This window comes from Saccostrea cucullata, unplaced genomic scaffold (genome assembly GCF_032062105.1).
Source record: "Saccostrea cucullata isolate Sc308-1 unplaced genomic scaffold, CSIRO_AGI_Scuc_v1 ctg12047, whole genome shotgun sequence".
NCBI lineage: Eukaryota > Metazoa > Mollusca > Bivalvia > Ostreida > Ostreidae > Saccostrea > Saccostrea cuccullata.
This window is the reverse complement of record NW_026921984.1, coordinates 1251-18915: the sequence shown is the minus strand read 5'-3', so window position 1 is coordinate 18915 and position 17665 is coordinate 1251. Positions and strand designations below refer to the sequence as shown.

Sequence of the window (17665 nt, the reverse complement as noted above, 5' to 3'; positions counted from 1 at the left end):
TATACATGCTTACATCATGTTCTACATTTTTTACACACAACAAAAGTGTTTCTATTTAGCCTCTACTAAACCTTTTACCAAAATCCATAGGGAGTTGTCATGTAAAATTTTAAATTTCAAAAGTTCAAAGGCTTCTTGGGATGTCGCTTGGAAATAAAAGGTTCAGACAGACAGAAATGCAGCCAACAGACAGAAGGGCGGTGGTGGGACATAGGGAATTATGGTTTAAAAAATTTTTTAAATGACCAATATTTCCCCCCAAATCAAACTTTTAAAGAGGAATATTTAATTATGTTCTTAAATAGGGGATATATGCTGACTTCAAAACACTGAATATTTTCATAAGCAGTGACGTCATATGTTTGCAATGACATCACGAAAATGCAGAGAAGACCCAGAGACCACGAAAAATGAACTTTTCCCCAAAAAATCCAAATGTGTGAATGTGGTACTTCTTTGTCCTTTTAAAATCATTCTGTATATGTGTAATTTTTAGCTCACCTTAGCTGAAAGCTCAAGTGAGCTTTTCTGATATCATTTTGTCTGTAGTCCGTCTGTCTGTCTGTCTGTAAACTTTTCACATTTTCGAGTTCTTCTCAAGAATCAATGGACCAATTTTCACCAAACTTGCCACAAAGCATCCTTGGGTGAAGGGGATTCAAGTTCAAATGAAGGGTCAAGCCCTCTTCCAAGGGGAGATAATTATGAATCAAATCATAACCCACAGGGGTAGGGTGGGGCCACAAAGATGGATCCAAGTTTTACATAGGATTGATTTTATACTGTTTAACGTCCCTCTCCAGAATATTTCACTGATATGAAGACGTCACCATTGCCGGTGAAGGGCTGCAAATTTAGGCCTATGCTCGGCACTTACGGCCATTAAGCAGGGAGGGATCTTAATCGTGCCACACCTGCTGTGACACGGGGCCTCGGTTTATACGGTCTCATCCGAAGGACCGCCCCATTTAGTCGCCTTTTACGACAAGCAAGGGGGTACTGAGGACCTATTCTATCCCGGATCCCCACGGGGCGTTTTACATAGGAAAATAAAGGGAAAAATCTCAATAACATAAAAGGTATGTTAAGTCATACTGACATGTAAGCATCCTCATGTTTTGAAGATTTAAATTTGTTCAAATCATGAGTACCCTTTGGGGTAGGGAGGGAAGCAATGGGGAGTTAAATTCAAATTATTACAAAGTAATATATACAAACAAAATGTGAAAAAAATCTATAATAATCTTTTTCTGCAAGAACTTTCTCAAAAGTTATATGCAGAATAGATATGGAGGCATTCTAAAGTAGTATTACAATTCAAGCCCCCTTCCCCCCACCCCTCAGTCAACTTTTCAATTCTAATCTGATTTGTGCTTTCACCTAGCTGATTTGCTCAAATGAGCGATGTGGCCCCTGGGCCTCTTGATTTCATATGTCGACTCGATATCTCTCGAATTTGAAATTTGATTTGAAATCATTTTTCAGCAGAGTTTGGCTTATATGTTTCATATATTTTAGATTTGTTTTGGGCGTGATTTTTCTTTGTAAAGTCCATATTTCACATAACCTCATTTAAGTATATAAAACACACTTTCAGTCTATCAGTGTGTACCAACCTGTCCTCCTGGATATCATAAACCAAAATTACAAGATGGATGTATTCCAGACCAAACAAGTCTGTAAGTAATATAAATTGAAGAATCGATATAAATTTTCATAATTGCACAAATATATAGATTTTTCGTAAATTTTTTGAATAATTGAGATATATGCATACTGACATGCTGGTGTTTCCAAATTTCAAGCACATCGACTGAATCGGCGACTACAAGGACACAAATAGAGGATTTGAGGGAAACCGAGGTTTCTGTAATGAAAGGTTTTCACTTTAAAGTACAACTTTACGGAATATTATAAATTATATCAACATCTCAGTGAACAGGAAATTGAGAAAATGATATCATTTAGTGCAAAAAAGATCGTAAAAATGTGTCAAAGTTTTCACAGACATTACGATGTCGGTATTTATAAACAGACAAAGTAATGTTACAATAGTTGTAGACCAATGATAACAAGAACGTCATCTTGTTGAAAACTTAAGCTGAATGTTAAAGTTGTTGGGTGGACAGAATAAAGTCATGTGGAATAATTTTCAACAAGGTCCTGTTATACTGGTATTAATCTTAATACTCCCCTAACATATATTACCAGATTGTTTCTTGGGATAACACTACAATCCATGGAAGAAATTTAAGAGTAATTCGAAGTCACATTCTATAAATTATTTATAGATTGATATACATGTATATAGAATTCCTTTTTATCATGGACATTTGCAAGCACACAATAAAAAAGTAAAAGTGTAAAATTTCCAATACCTGTGTCCATGATTTCAGTCTCAGGTTATGGTCATACAATGTATTTTATAATTAACGTTACATTTTTGAAAATTGTCTTAATACCTCCTGGACATTTTGCATGCAAACTGTTGCAATATTTAATGGAATGCTTGCCTTCTATACCAAGCTTTCGAATAAGGCAGTAAGTCAGCATTGAATCCTAAAGGAATGGCTTTTGCCTTTGGTAACTTCTTGAAAAAATATAGTACATGCAGTGTACCTTTAATTCTTTGACATTTAGCTGGTAGACTTTGAGTAACATATTTTGCATGTGTCACTTTGTTTATACCTCAAACTCAGTAAATTATGAATTGTGTGATAAAAGTACAGATATCAATTTCCATGTGGTCTTAAGAAGTTTATAATGCTAAGTTGACCAAAAATCAATGAAGGTCTTGTAAAAATTAATGAATCTATAAAGCTCTGGACGATATTTAACTAAACATATATAGAATTGGGGAAACCGGGGAACATGTTTGATGAATTTTTTTGTCTGCTTTTTAATTAATCTTTAAATAAGTACAATGTATCTCTTTGTTAGAAATCTCCAACTGAATTCGATATTCTTGCAGATGAAGTTCCCGATAACAATGCTACAGTTTTAGGCTTAGCCATAACGTTAAGCTTGACGTTATTTGTGGTATCTGTGATAGTCATTAGTGAGTATCTTCAGTTTACTTTTAAAAATTACTTTACCATAATAAAGACAATTTGTGAAAAGAACTGAACATAGCGAGTTAAATGAAAAACTTACAATTTGATGTTTATCTGGAAAAAAGTTCAAACAAATTAATTACTCTGTATATATACAGTTAAGGTGTTTAATGTACGAAAATGCATTGGTTTTATTAAGTATGCCATTTTATCGTTGTATACATGTATGTGATTTTTTTTCTTTACATATTTGAATGATTTAAACAGAATTTTGATTTGAAGAGATAATTTAAATTCGCTTAAAATTATATACCGGATATTTCTTATCTTTATCATTTTTATGATTGAAAAGATAAACAAATTATATTCCAAGTGAAAATTATGTCAGAGAGTAAAGCTAAAATCTCAAAAATCTATAAACGATTGACAAAATGGCCATTATTTGAAATGTTGAATTTAATTTTTCTTTATTGGAAATCTGTTTTAAGAAAAAAAAATCTTATTACAGAAAAACAGGTAAATTCATGATTTTAAACGTGTTCAATCTTCCTTTCAGTTTATTGTATACGGAGTAAAAAATGTAAGTATTTTTTTTTCTTATTTTGGTTGTTCATGTAAAAAACAACAAACGAATTAAAAAGATCATTTTATGTTTCTCCTGTACCTTTTTAGCTCACATGAACCAAAAGCCCAAATGAGCATTTCTGATCGAAAGTCTGTTGTCTGTCGTCGTCATCGTCGTCTATTTTTCACAATTTTATCTTCTCTAGAAAACTGCTGGGCTTATTTCAACCAAATTTGGCACAGAGTATCTGAGAGGAAGTTAAAAATATGAAAATGAAGGGCCAAGTCCTCTTACAATGTACAAGGGGAGATAACTTTGTTCAAATAAAGGGTCACGCCCGTCCAAGAGGAGATAACTACGAAATAGCGAAAAGTAATATCAGTGAAAAAGTCTCACCTCAAAAACCAATGGGACAGGAAAAATGACATTCCTCTGAAATCATTGTCAGGTAGTGTAGATTCAAGTTTGTTCAAATCATGTCCCCGGGGGTTAGATGGAGCCACAATAGATGATCAAAGGTATATGTAGGAGTTCAAAAGGGAAAAGTCACAATTAGTCAGAAACTACGTAAGCATATTTATTTAGTATAGATTCGATTTTGTTCAAATCATAACACAAACCGTTCTCATTTTTAGCTCACCTGAGCCGAAGGCTCAAGTGAGATTTTCTGATCAAAATTTGTCCGTTGTCTGTCGTCGTCGTCGTTGGCGTTGTCATCGTCGTTGTCGTAAACTTTTCACGTTTTCATCTTCTTCTCAAGAACCACAGGACCGATTTCAACCAAACTAGCTACAAAATATCCTTTGGTAAATGGAATTCAAGTTTGTTCAAATGAAGGGCCACGCCCTCTTCTAAGGGGAGATAATTATGAATTAATGAAAAATTAATGGCATTTTTTTTTAAAAAAATCTTTTCAAGAACCACTGGGCCAGGAAAGATGAAACGCATGTGGAATTATCCTCAGGTAGTGTAAATTCTAGTTTGATCAAATCATGACCCCTGAGGCAAGGATGGGGCCAAAATTGTTGGTCGAAGTTTTACATAGGGATATATAGGAAAAATCTTAAAAATCTTCTTATCAAGAACCATTAGAAAAGGAAAGATGAAACTCATGTTGAATCATCCTCAGGTAGTGTACATTCAAGTCTGTTCAAATCATGACCCCCGAGGGTTGAATGGGACCACAATGGCTGATAAATGTTTTACATAGGAATATATAGAGAAATATTTTAAAATGTTCTTCTCAAGTACTGCAAAGCCATGATTAGTGATTTTTTTATGGAAAGATATTCAGATACTGTAGATTCTAGTTTAACTTTAGGCATTTGGCCATACCTTGAATATAGATATGAACAGTTTGTCAGCGCAACTCCTCATAAACCGCTGCACAGAATTTCGTCAAACTTTGCAGGTATTTAGGACAAAATGTGTAGATGTGCATATTACCAGGAAATTCCGATTCCATTATTTTTTCCGGGAATTTCCTCAATTTTTAACTTAAGCATTTGGCCATACCTTGAATATAGAGATGAACAGTTTGTCAGCGCAACTCCTCATAAACCGCTGCACAGAATTTCGTCAAACTTTGCAGGTATTTAGGACACAATGTATAGATGTGCATATTACAGTTTGTCAGCGCAAATTCCTTTGCAGGTATTTAGGACACATTATTTTTTCCGGGAATTTTCGCACTTTTTAACTTAGGCATTTGGCCATACCTTGAATATAGAGATGAACAGTTTGTCAGCGCAACTCCTCATAAACCGCTGCACAGATTTTTCGTCAAACTTTGCAGGTATTTAGGACACAATGTGTAGATGTGCATATAACCAGGAAATTCCGATTCCTTTATTTTTCCGGGAATTTCCACACTTTCCAACTTAGACTTTTTGGCCATATTTTGAAGATAGAGATGAACAGTTTGTCAGCACCACTCCTCTTAAACTGTTGTACATAGTTTCTTTTATCCCAAAGAGTTTTGCCTATTTTTCAAGAAAATTTCTCCCCTCCCCTCCCCCAACCACTTCAAATTAATGTTTGGATTTGTATAATGCCAAGAAATTTTATCAAACTTTATATGCTGATAGATATTGATGAGAGCTATGCAACTGCATCAACATTTTTTTGACCTTGACCTTTCCTTTGACCTTGACCTCACTTTTCTTAAATTAGTTTTTAGCTCAGTTTTAAATATACCATTCAAGATGGTGTTATCATACTTCACATGTTGATACATACTGGTGAGAGCTATTCAACTGCATCAACAATTTTGACCTTGACCTTTTATTTGACCTTGACCTTGACCTCACTTTTATCAAATTGTGTTGAAGTCAGTTTTAATTAAAGACATCATTTCTAGATATTTTTATTAAATTTCATATGTTGATACATATAGATGAGAGATTTTATTAAACTTCATATGTTGAAACATTTTGATGAGAGATATGCAACTGCATCAACGTTTTTGACCTTGACCCTTGCTTTGACCTTTGACCTCACTTTTCCTAAATCAGTGTCAAACTTCATATGCTGATACATACTGATGTAAGCAATTCAACTGCGTCAACAATTTTGACCTTGACCTCTATTTGACATTGACCACACATTTATGAAATTGTGTTTAAGTCAGTTTTAATTAAAGACATCTTTTCTAGATATTTTTATCAAACTTTATATGTTGATGCATATTGATCAGACATGTGCAACTACTTCAATAGTTTTGACCTTGACCTTTGCTTTGACATTGACATCACTTTTTAGCTCTACTGGTCAGATACCAGAAGAGCTTATGCTATAGTAAGGTGTCCGTCGTCCTTCCGTCTGTCTGTCTAGCTGTCCATCTGTCTGTAAACAATTTTTCAAAACGCTACTCCTCCTATAGTTTTGGTCTGATTTAAATATAACTTGGCAGACAAGTAGACTACACTAAGATACATAAAATAGTGCATTGGTTTTTGATTTCGTTGAACGATGTTGCCATGGTTACTAAAAATAGAAATTTCTGTGAAATTCCTATAAAACGCTACTCCTCCTACAGTTTTGGACTGATTTCAATATAACTTGACATACAAGTAGACTACAGTAAGATACATAAAATAGTGCATCAGTTTTTGATGAATGATGTTGCCATGGTTACTAAAATTAGAATTTTCTGTGAAATTCCTATAAAACTCTACTCCTCCTACAGTTTTCATCTGATTTCAATATAACATGGCACACACGTAGACTACACTATGATACATATAATAGTGCATCGGTTTTTAGCTCACCTCAACGAAGTTGGGGGGAGCTTATGTGATACCCTCGGCGTCGGCGTCGGTGTTGGCGTCCCAGGTTATGGTTAAGTTTTTTTGGGCAGTTTTCTTTTTAAGTACTTCTTTGTCCTATATTGATTAGACATGCATGGAAGATGCTTCTAGTGTCTTTCATTGTACCAGTCCAAGATTCAGATGCTGCAGTTTAAACAAAGAAATGACCAGATTAATGTTTTTTGGAGCAGGTTAACATTTTTGGTGCAGTTTTTGGTGTAGGTTTCATTTCCAAGTAACTTTAAGCCCTATGTTGACCAAACTTGCATGGATGATACATCTAAGGATGCATACTACTGGGCTTGCTTCGGATGCTGAATCTGACCTACATTTTCTGGTTGAGTGAACAGGTTAAAGTTTTTGGTGCTTGCAGGTTTCATTTCCAATTAACTATAAGTCTTATGTTGACCAAACTTGCATGGATGATACATCTAAGGATGCATACTACCAGGCTTGCTTCGGATGCTGAATCTGACCTACATTTTCCGGTTGAGTGAACAGGTTAAAGATTTTGGTGCAGGTTTCATTTCCAAGTATCTATAAGTCCTATGTTGACCAAACTTGCAAGTATGATACATCTATGGATGCGCACTACCAGGCTTGCTTCAGATGCTGAATCTTACCTACATTTTCCGGTTGAGTGAACAGGTTAAAGTTTTTGGTTCAGGTTTCATTTCTAAGTAACTATTAGTCCTATGTTGACCAAACTTGCATGGATGATACATCTAAGGATGCATACTACCAGGCTTGCTTTGGATGCTGAATCTTACCTACATTTTCCGGTTGAGTGAACAGGTTAATGTTTTTGGTGCAGGTTTCATTTGCAAGTAACTATAAGCCCTATGTTGACCAATCTTGCATAGATGATACATCTAAGGATGCATACTACCAGGCTTGCTTTGGATGCTGAGTCTGACCTACATTTTCTTGTTGAGTGAACAGGTTAAAGTTTTTGGTGCAGGTTTTATTTCCAAGTAACTATAAGCCCTATGTTGACCAAACTTGCATGGATGATACATCTCTAAGGATGCATACTACCGGGCTTGCTTCAGATGCTGAATTTGACCTACATTTTCTGGTTGAGTGAACAGGTTAAAGTTTTTGGTGCAGGTTTCATTTCCAAGTAACTTTAAGCCCTATGTTGACCAAACTTGCATGGATGATACATCTAAGGATGCACACTACCGGGCTTGCTTTGGATGCTGAATCTGACCTACATTTTCCGGTTGAGTGATCAGGTTAATGTTTTTGGTGCAGGTTTTATTTGCAAGTAACTATAAGCCCTATGTTGACCAAACTTGCATGGATGATACATCTAAGGATGCATACTACCAGGCTTGCTTCGGATGCTGAATCTTACCTACATTTTCTTGTTGAGTGAACAGGTTAAAGTTTTTGGTGCAGGTTTTATTTCCAAGTAACTATAAGCCCTATGTTGACCAAACTTGCATGGATGATACATCTAAGGATGCATACTACCAGGCTTGCTTCAGATGCTGAATCTGACCTACATTTTCTGGTTGAGTGAACAGGTTAATTTTTTTTGTGCATGTTTCATTTGCAAGTAACTTTAAGCCCTATGTTGACCAATCTTGCATGGATGATACATCTAAGGATGCACACTACCGGGCTTGCTTCGGATGCTGAATCTGACCTACATTTTCCGGTTGAGTGATCAGGTTAAAGTTTTTGATGCAGGTTTCATTTTTAAATAACTATGAGTTCTTTAATGACCAATCTTGCATGGATGATACATCTAAGGATGCATACTACCAGGCTTGATTCGGATGCTGAATCTGACCTACATTTTCCGGTTGAGTGAACAGGTTAAAGATTTTGGTGCAGATTTCATTTCCAAGTATCTATAAGTCCTATGTTGACCAAACTTGCATGGATGATACATCTAAGGATGGATACTACCAGACTTGCTTCAGATGCTGAATTCGACATACCTACATTTTTCAAATAATAGACCAGGTAAAAGTTATGGTCGCAGTTCTATTTCCAAGAAACTATAAGGCTTATATAACATTGTATAAACCAAACTTGCACAAATGTTGCATCAAGAGATGAAAACTCTCAAATTTGCTTCAGATGCTGGATTTTGATTACATTTTCATGAAGAAGAACTAGTTTAAATTTTTTATGTAGGTCTATTTCAAAGTATCAGATCAAAATTGCTTAAATATTTTCATTTTTGGAATGTACACTTTTTGTTGGTTAATTGTGTGACTTTGACTTACTTAAAGACAACATTCGTTGAGGTGAGCTCTGTAATCTCTGATTACCTATGTTTGATTTGAATGATCGATGTTGCCATGGTTACTAAAAATAGAAATTTCTGTGAAATTCCTTTAAAACGCTACTCCTCCTACAGTTTTGGTCTGATTTCAATATAACTTGGCATACAAGTAGACTACACTAGACTACACTAAAATACATAAACTAGTGCAATGGTTTTTGATTTCGATGAACGGTGTTGCCATGGTTACTACACTTAGAAATTTCTGTGAAATTCATTTAAACATGTTAAAAAGCTACTGCTCCTACTGGTTTGGTCTGATGACAATGGCTTCTTTTCTCATTCTTTGTTATAAGTACAAACCAGTAGAGCTACAGTCTCGACAGAGACTTCTGGTCTTAAATTAGTGTCAAACATCATAAGCTGATAGATATTGAGGTAAGCATTTCAAGTGTATCTTTTTTACCTTGACCTTTCATTTGACCTTGAGCTCACTTTTATCCATTTGTGTTTCAGTCAGTTTAAAGAAACCATTAATAATATTTTTTCAACTTCATATGCTGATATTTACTGATAAGACTTACTTTTCAACTGAATCAACAGTTTTGACCTTGGCATTTCCTTTGACCTTGATGTCACTTTAACGAAATTAGTGTCAAACTTCATATGCTGATACATACTAATGTGAGCAATTCAACTGCATCACTATTCAAGATATTCTGATCAAATTTTATACACTAATATAAATTTTCATGTTGCTTTACTAATATACCCTCGGCGGGGCATTCATGTCCTATGGACATATTTCTAGTTTAAAAAATTGTTTTCTATAGAATAGCAAAGCCATGGTTTACTAGTGATATTTATATGGAAGCATCCTCAGATAGTGTAGAATTAAATTTCTTCAAATCATAACCTCCAAGGGTAAAGAAGGGCCTCATTGGTGAATCAAAGTTTTACATAGGAAAATAAATGGAAAATCCCAAAAATAGAAAAGCTATGTTTAGTCATATTGACATTTAAGCATCCTCATCCATTGAATATTTAAATTTGTTCAAATCATGAGTACCCTTTGGTGTAGGGAGGGAAGCAATGGGGAGTCAAATTCAATTATTACAAAGTCATATATACAAACAAAATGTTAAAAAAAAATTATAAAAATCTTTTTCTTAAGAAGTTATATGCAGTGTTGATATGGAGGCATTCTCATTTAGTATTAGAATTCAAGCCTTCTCACGAACCCCCCCCCCCCCCCCCCCCCCTCCCTTCCTCAGTAAACTTTTCAGTTCTGATCTGATTAATGTGCATTTTCCTAGCTGATGTGCTCAGGTGAGCGATGTGGCCCCTGGGCCTCTTGTTTGGATGCAGGACATTGGTGGCAAGGATTGCCATCTGACTTTTGTGACATCATAAAGTTGATTGTTTCTTCATGGAATTTTTGCATGTCAGACAATCACACTAATTGCAGCACATTTCATTGGAAATGAGACATTGGACTCTGGCATGACCATCTGATATAGACGTTCGTATCGACATTTACCATCAGGTTTTGGTGCAGACCCATTGGACTTTGGTGAGACCATTAGACTTTGGCATCACCATCAGACTTTGGAGTCTTACACATAATTATAAATGTCATTTTATTTTTCATAGAAAGTTCCAGTATTTGTCACAACAAGGATTCTGTGAGAACAATGCTTAGAGTTGTACATTACCTCAGACAACAACCTAGAAATCAACACGGGTAAGTGCTTAACAACGTTTGATCCTGATATTTAAAGTCTTAATTTTTTGCCAAGTATATTTTTAGTTTCTACATACATAGCTTAATTAAAATTCAAATCAAAAAATGGGGGTCAATATGCTTCTTTGGCCGCTAAGGTACATTTAATATGACTTTTTGCACTGAAATTTGTGTCTTAAGTAAAAATTACATCTTCGACATTTTCCCTCCAATATTTTTATCCAATTAGTACATGAAACAAAATGAACTCTAAGTCTATTTAAAAAAAGACAATTTAAAATCATGACCAAGAAAGTGTTTCCATTTGCTTCGCATAATCAATTACTTGACCTTTCTACACTAATAAAATGTGATTTTTCTGGCATTGAAAATTCAGTAAGCAAGAAAATTATTTTAAAGTCTTAAACTTTTCCTGAATTTAAGCAAATAGGTCATAGGTATCTTAAATATTTAGAAAATAACATCAAAAGTGCGGGTATATGATATAAATTTTCAGATATTACTAAAAATGTGTCAATTTTACGTTAAAATTGGCTCAATTTTTCCCAGATTTTCAGAATATATTGACTATAGATGGGTGCGTTCACAGTTCTACCATTAGTACCAACTTTCAATATACCATTGGTACAATAATTTGACAATGGTACCAACTGTACCAATAAACCCTGAACGGGTATTGGCATACAAATGTAACAATTTTACCAATGTTACCAATGGGAGTCAAATGGAGACATTGGTAATACTGAATTATAGATTTCTTTGTCTTCTAAGTTATTGGCACATGCCAGAATCGCAAGAAAATCATAGCAGACTCATATCCGACAAGCAAACCACATTAGGATCACACTTCTTTAGTTGCCATATCTATGAGTTTTATATAATCCATTTAATGGATCATGTCTAAATCATACTTCAAAATCATGAATATAAGTGTTTGATATGATTTTTATGTGATTTTGGCATGATTTGTTAAAAAGGATTAGAGGAAAAATCGTTTATATCATTGTAAATCCGGGATCCCAGTCTTTCTAGCTTGTTGCCATGTCGATAACTAGCTGTGACGTCATTTACCAACACTAACCACACTCTAGACTGTCTGCAGAAAAATATACCATTGGCAAAAAACATTGGTACCAGTGGCATGCCAATGGTAATTAATTTTACCAACGGCAACTTTTGTCTACCAACGGCAGAACTGTGAACGCACCCGATGTCACACTTCATTGAAAGAATTCATAAGAAATAACTAAAAGATATTTCTGAACCAGCATAACACATTTCACTGCAAAAACAGCTTTGTGTGCAACCAGCATGGAAAAATAGGAATCTAAAATTAACAGTACTGTTATAGTTCAAAAGGGAAAAACTGATCTCTTTCTTTTAAAAAAAAAAAAAACTTCCACCACAAAATATAGTCCTTAGCTTAATTCCACTTGAATGGAATTTAAATGTTGTTTTTCATTGAATAATTAGTTCAGTTTGCATCATAGAATTCAGATTTAATGTTAGATCTTAAAATTGATGCAGAATTTTATAAATAAAGGACAGGACCAAAATCCCCTCAAAAGCTCAGGATTGCAAGCCCTTAAGGTAGTCTGATCCTTGGGTTCTGAAAACAGGCATTGAAGAATTGAAAATGCTGATAAAAATGTCTGAATTCTCAAAGTAATGTGTTTTACTAAGTAAGTATAATCTTCACTCATTATTTGACAGACTACACCTCAAATAATACAACACTTAAGCTGTAAGCCAGGCTAGCTTAGTGGCCCACAGCTAGCTGGCATTTATTTAACAACATCCATAAAAAACAGGCATACTTTAATGTGTATGTGATCAATGAAGTATTGCAATGTTTTTGTTAACAATATGTGACATGCTATGCATTATACCCCCTATCAAAGACACTAAAATCCGCCCAGGAAAAAAACCATAGGTGAGTAACTATGGAAAACCTGTGTCCGTCGCTATGTAAATATGTCTCAAGGGAGAATGTCGGACATACATTCAGTGCAGTGCTTGGTATGCATAAAACCATAGATGTGCATGTACAATAAAGAAAAATCAAAATATATGACAATATTGTTGTTACTATTATATATGTGACGCGCCAAGCAAAAACCTCCCTTAACGAAGAATTTTGACATTTTCAGATTTTTATTGATTCTTGTAGAGTTTTTCTTTCTCTTTCGTTTGATGTATAACATGTCATATATTTCTGTGTATAAATGTATAAAATATCGCATGACAAAGACGGAAAATTATGGAACGCCATCACTGCCTTATAGCATACAACTATGCATTTATTATGTCAATTTACAATTACGTGATGTGAACATATCTTTACGTTATGTCATTTTTTATGAGATTATGTGAAAATATCTTAACATCATGTCAATGCTGCATTACATGAAGTAAATGCATTCTTTTATTATGTCAGCACTTCATAACTTGAAGTAAAAAATCCATTATGTGAAGTGGTTATGTGTTTACATTGTGTTAAAACTTTATTACGTGAAATGAATGCTTCTTTACATCATTTCATTTCTTTAATATGCGAGGTCAAAATTGCATTATGTCAAGCAAATTGTGTTTTATAATTAATCTTATCATTACATGAAGTCAAAAGTCCATTCCTTTTTGAGAGTGTATATTTCTATTATATCAAAACATTATTACGTGATATGCATTTATCGTTATTTTAAGTCGGAAGCATCATGATGTGATGTGAACACATCTTACCTTTATGTCAGTGCTTTATTACATGGTGTAAAAACTGTATAAAATAATGTGAACATATCTTTATATTATATCAACACTTTATTACATTATGTCAAAACTCCATTCCGTGATGTGGATATATAATTACGTTATGTCAACCTTTTCTTATGTGATTTAAAATATCTTTATATTGTGTTAATTCTTCATCATGTTGATTCCAAAAGTTCATTACCTGATGTAAAAATATATTTTCATTATCTCAAAGCTGTATATCTGGTATATAATGAATGTTGACGACCGTGTTTTAATGACTGGTACGAGGGGGGGCGGTGCTCCTCATTGATTAGGACGAATTTCAGGCACATAATATCAACCCCCCCTCTTTTTTCATATATAACTTTACTATAGAAAATGTAATGTTCATGGAAAGCAAAGCCCCATCCCCACTTTTTCTTGAAGCATAGTCCACTAAGGGTAATGTAGTATATTTGAAAAAAAAAATTAAGGAATTAGTAAATTTTTCGAACATTCCAGTGCCAGAATTCTATTACAAAAATCTATATACCAGTCTAAATCAGTTGAATATGCCTTAGAAAGCATGCATGGGCACATATCAGTGGCGGATATGGGAATCTTGAACAAGGATGGGGGACGGTATATGGTTGGAGACCAAGGGGGGGGGGAGCTCCTAGGCTTTATAGTTTTATAGAAAAAAAGTTTTCAACTTAATTCGGCTAATCTTATGCAATGTCGTACAAATTAAAACCAATAAATTTATTAATCTTATGTATATTTTGGTCACTAAAGATGGAAGGACAGGATTCTTGCCCCCAACCCCAAACCCACCGTTGCACGTTTGTTATACGGTGTGTTAACACTTTAATAAAAAGGAGAGGTAGAGACTGATAAAAAAAAAACATATGACAATGTTCCTAATAATATAATAATTTTAATAATTATATAAAAAAAAAAAAAAAAAAAACAATTCAAAATGAAAATAAAAAAATGCTGCTCAACTCATAATATTTGATTTATTTAATTATCAGATTTAAGTAAACGCCATTGAAATTCGAATCTGACTTTAATTCACAGTTACAGTGTGAAGGCATTGAGCTGCACGTTTCAAGATTGTCAATCATTTGTCGCTTTTCGTTTTCATTTAATATGCCATTCCCAAATCGCCGAGAATTTCTTCTACGACTGTTTTCTCTCCCGCCATTTTTAGTGCCTGCGGAACGCGGAAAATACGTCATGCTCATATAAAGGCCGAGGATACCCGTGTTCGCATAACGTAATAGTGAATCGACATAATGTAGAAGAGTGCGCACAGTATAATATGAGCTTTCCACATCTGATCAATACGAAATAGCCTAAGATACATGTATGCTGACAAGAGGCTGAGCATTTTTGACACAATGTAAAGACACAATGACATAACGTCATAACGATTTGTCAAAGAAAGGGCAAATTCACATCACGAAATTGATTCACGTCGTCATGTAGCATATTGATGACATAATGTAGTAAAAGAATTGACCATATGTGACAATTTTTTGACATCATATAATGAAATTCTGACATTGTATTATAGGGACTTGATATCAAATTAAAATAAATTCACATCAGGTAATGAACTACTTAGACCAAATAGTAGAGAGTGCACATAATGTAATACTGAGTTGAAATTATATAAATGTATCTTAACACCACGTAAAAATCTTTTGACATAATTTCACAAAGAGCTGATATAATGCAATGAAAGATTGCCGCAATATAATTGAAGTGTTAGTAAATGTCATATAAAGACTTAACATAATGTAAAAGAAAGTTGAGATAATGCAATAGTAGTGTGTGTAAATGACACAAAGAGATGACATAATGTAATGGAAGGTTTAGACAATGCAATAGTAGTGTGGGTTAATGTCATAAAGAGTTGACATAATGTAATAGAAGGTTGAGACAATGCAATAGTAGTGTGGGTTAATGCCATAAAGAGTTGACGTAATGTAATGGAAAGTTGAGACAATGCAATAATAGTGTGGGTTAATGTCATTAAAGAGTTGACCTAATGTAAAGGAAAGTTGACACAATGCAATAGCAGTGCGAAGTAAATGTCATAAAGAGTTGACATAATGTAATGGAACGTTGACACAATGTAATCGCAGTGTTCTGCTATAAGGCAGTGATGGCGTTCCATAGAAAATTTATTTTGACGTATAGTGTACACGTGCATAACTTCATGAATTTTCATAATGTAAAATCGTAAAATGACGTGAAGCTATATACATGTAACGATTTGATGATATATATTTTCAAATATTTGATTTGATTCCCTTAAAAATAACAATAATTAAGATTTTTAATCGTAATGATAAAAATAAACATTGTAAACTATATCTTTGAAAAATGAAAAGAAGGGGGGGGGGGGGGGCACCGAAATGATTGACAAGGGCAAAATAACAAAATGTCACTCAAATCAAAAATCTTCTCTTCCTCTAAAAGCTATTCTAATTTATGTCTTTTTAATGCAAGAAAATGGCAGACAACAGTAAAAGGAAATAAGCAAAATTTAGATGAAAAAAATCCTATTGTGGTAGTACAAACTATATATATGCTCTTCTTCCTAAACAAGCTTGGGCTAGCATGTTAACCCTTAATCTCATTTGGTAGGGCACTGGACTGGCAAGCCAGAGGCCTGGGTTCAACCCCAATTAAGCAGAGGCATTTAATTGTCTCTTTTACACTATCAAAGTAGTTATCTTAAAAAAGTTCGAGACAGCCCCTACCACCCCCTCCCCCGGGCATTAAAAGTCTACACAATACATAGTATATAAAAAGAATTTTTTTTGTCATAGTTTACGTTTTAAATACCTGAGTTTTTAAGGAGTACGATAGGGTTTTTTGTCCCCCGCTTTCGCGAAAGCAAGGGGACATTAAATCTCATTCATCTGTCTGTTGTCTGTCTGTCACAAAAACTTTAACCTTGCTCATAACTTTTGATGCAGTGAAGCTATGACTTTCATATTTCACGTGTGTATTTCTAGTGACAAGACCTTTCTGAAGGTACAACCAAATTTGACCTTTTGACATTGACCTTGGAGTTAACCCATTTTTACACAACAATTCCAAACTTTTACTTGGGCCATAACTTTTAACGGTAAACACTAGGGCTTTCATATTTCACATATATATTATTTGTGCAAGACCTTTCATTGAATACCAACAACTTTGACCTGTTGACCTTGAACTTGGAGAATTCTGTACTTATGAAAAAACTTTAACCTTGGCCATAACTTTTGAATGGTAAGGGCTAGGACTTTCATACTTCGCAAATGTAATCCATGTGAGAAGACCTTTCATTGGATACTGAAAACTTTGACCCTTTGACCTTGGAGTTTGACCTACTTTTTAAAACCTTTAACCTTGGCCATAACTTTTGAATGGTAAGGGCTAGGGCTTTCATACTTCACATATGTAATTATTGTGAAGAGACCTTTCATTGGATACCAAGAACTTTGATCCTTTGACCTTGACCTTCAAGTTGACCTACTTTTTAAAAACTTTAACCTTGGCCATAACTTTTGAATGGTAAGGGCTAGGGCTTTCATACTTCACATATGTAATCATTGTGAGGAGACCTTTCAATGGATACCAACAACTCCTCCACCTTTGACCTACTTTTTAAAAACTTTAACCTTGGCCATAATTTTTGAAAGGTTTGGGCAAGGGCTTTCATACTTCATGTATGTAATACTTGTGGCAAGACTTTTCTTAAGAAACTACCAATATATATAATCTATTCTGTCATACGGGGTCATCAGCTTCACTTCCTTATAACTTTTGATTGAGAAGAGAAAGGACTTTCATATCAAGCATGTGTTTTACCTTTGACAAGTTTTGACATAATATGTCATAAAAAATTACATCCCACCCTCAAAGACACCGAAAGCGGGGGACCACAATTCTTTGAATTAGCTTGTTTTCATCTAAAGGATACCACATTTCTTTTACCACGTCTACTATTTGTATTTACAT

The 17665-nt window shown here is 34.3% G+C and overlaps 1 long non-coding RNA gene across 1 annotated transcript; it reads left to right on the top strand.

Moving 5' to 3' along the window:
* The first annotated feature begins 563 nt into the window (after positions 1-563).
* Positions 564-4233, top strand: LOC134261015 (uncharacterized). The gene is made up of 4 exons (XR_009990703.1): positions 564-1679; positions 1806-1879; positions 2972-3058; positions 3610-4233. It is a non-coding gene; the product is annotated as an uncharacterized LOC134261015 (long non-coding RNA).
* The last annotated feature ends 13432 nt before the right edge of the window (positions 4234-17665 follow it).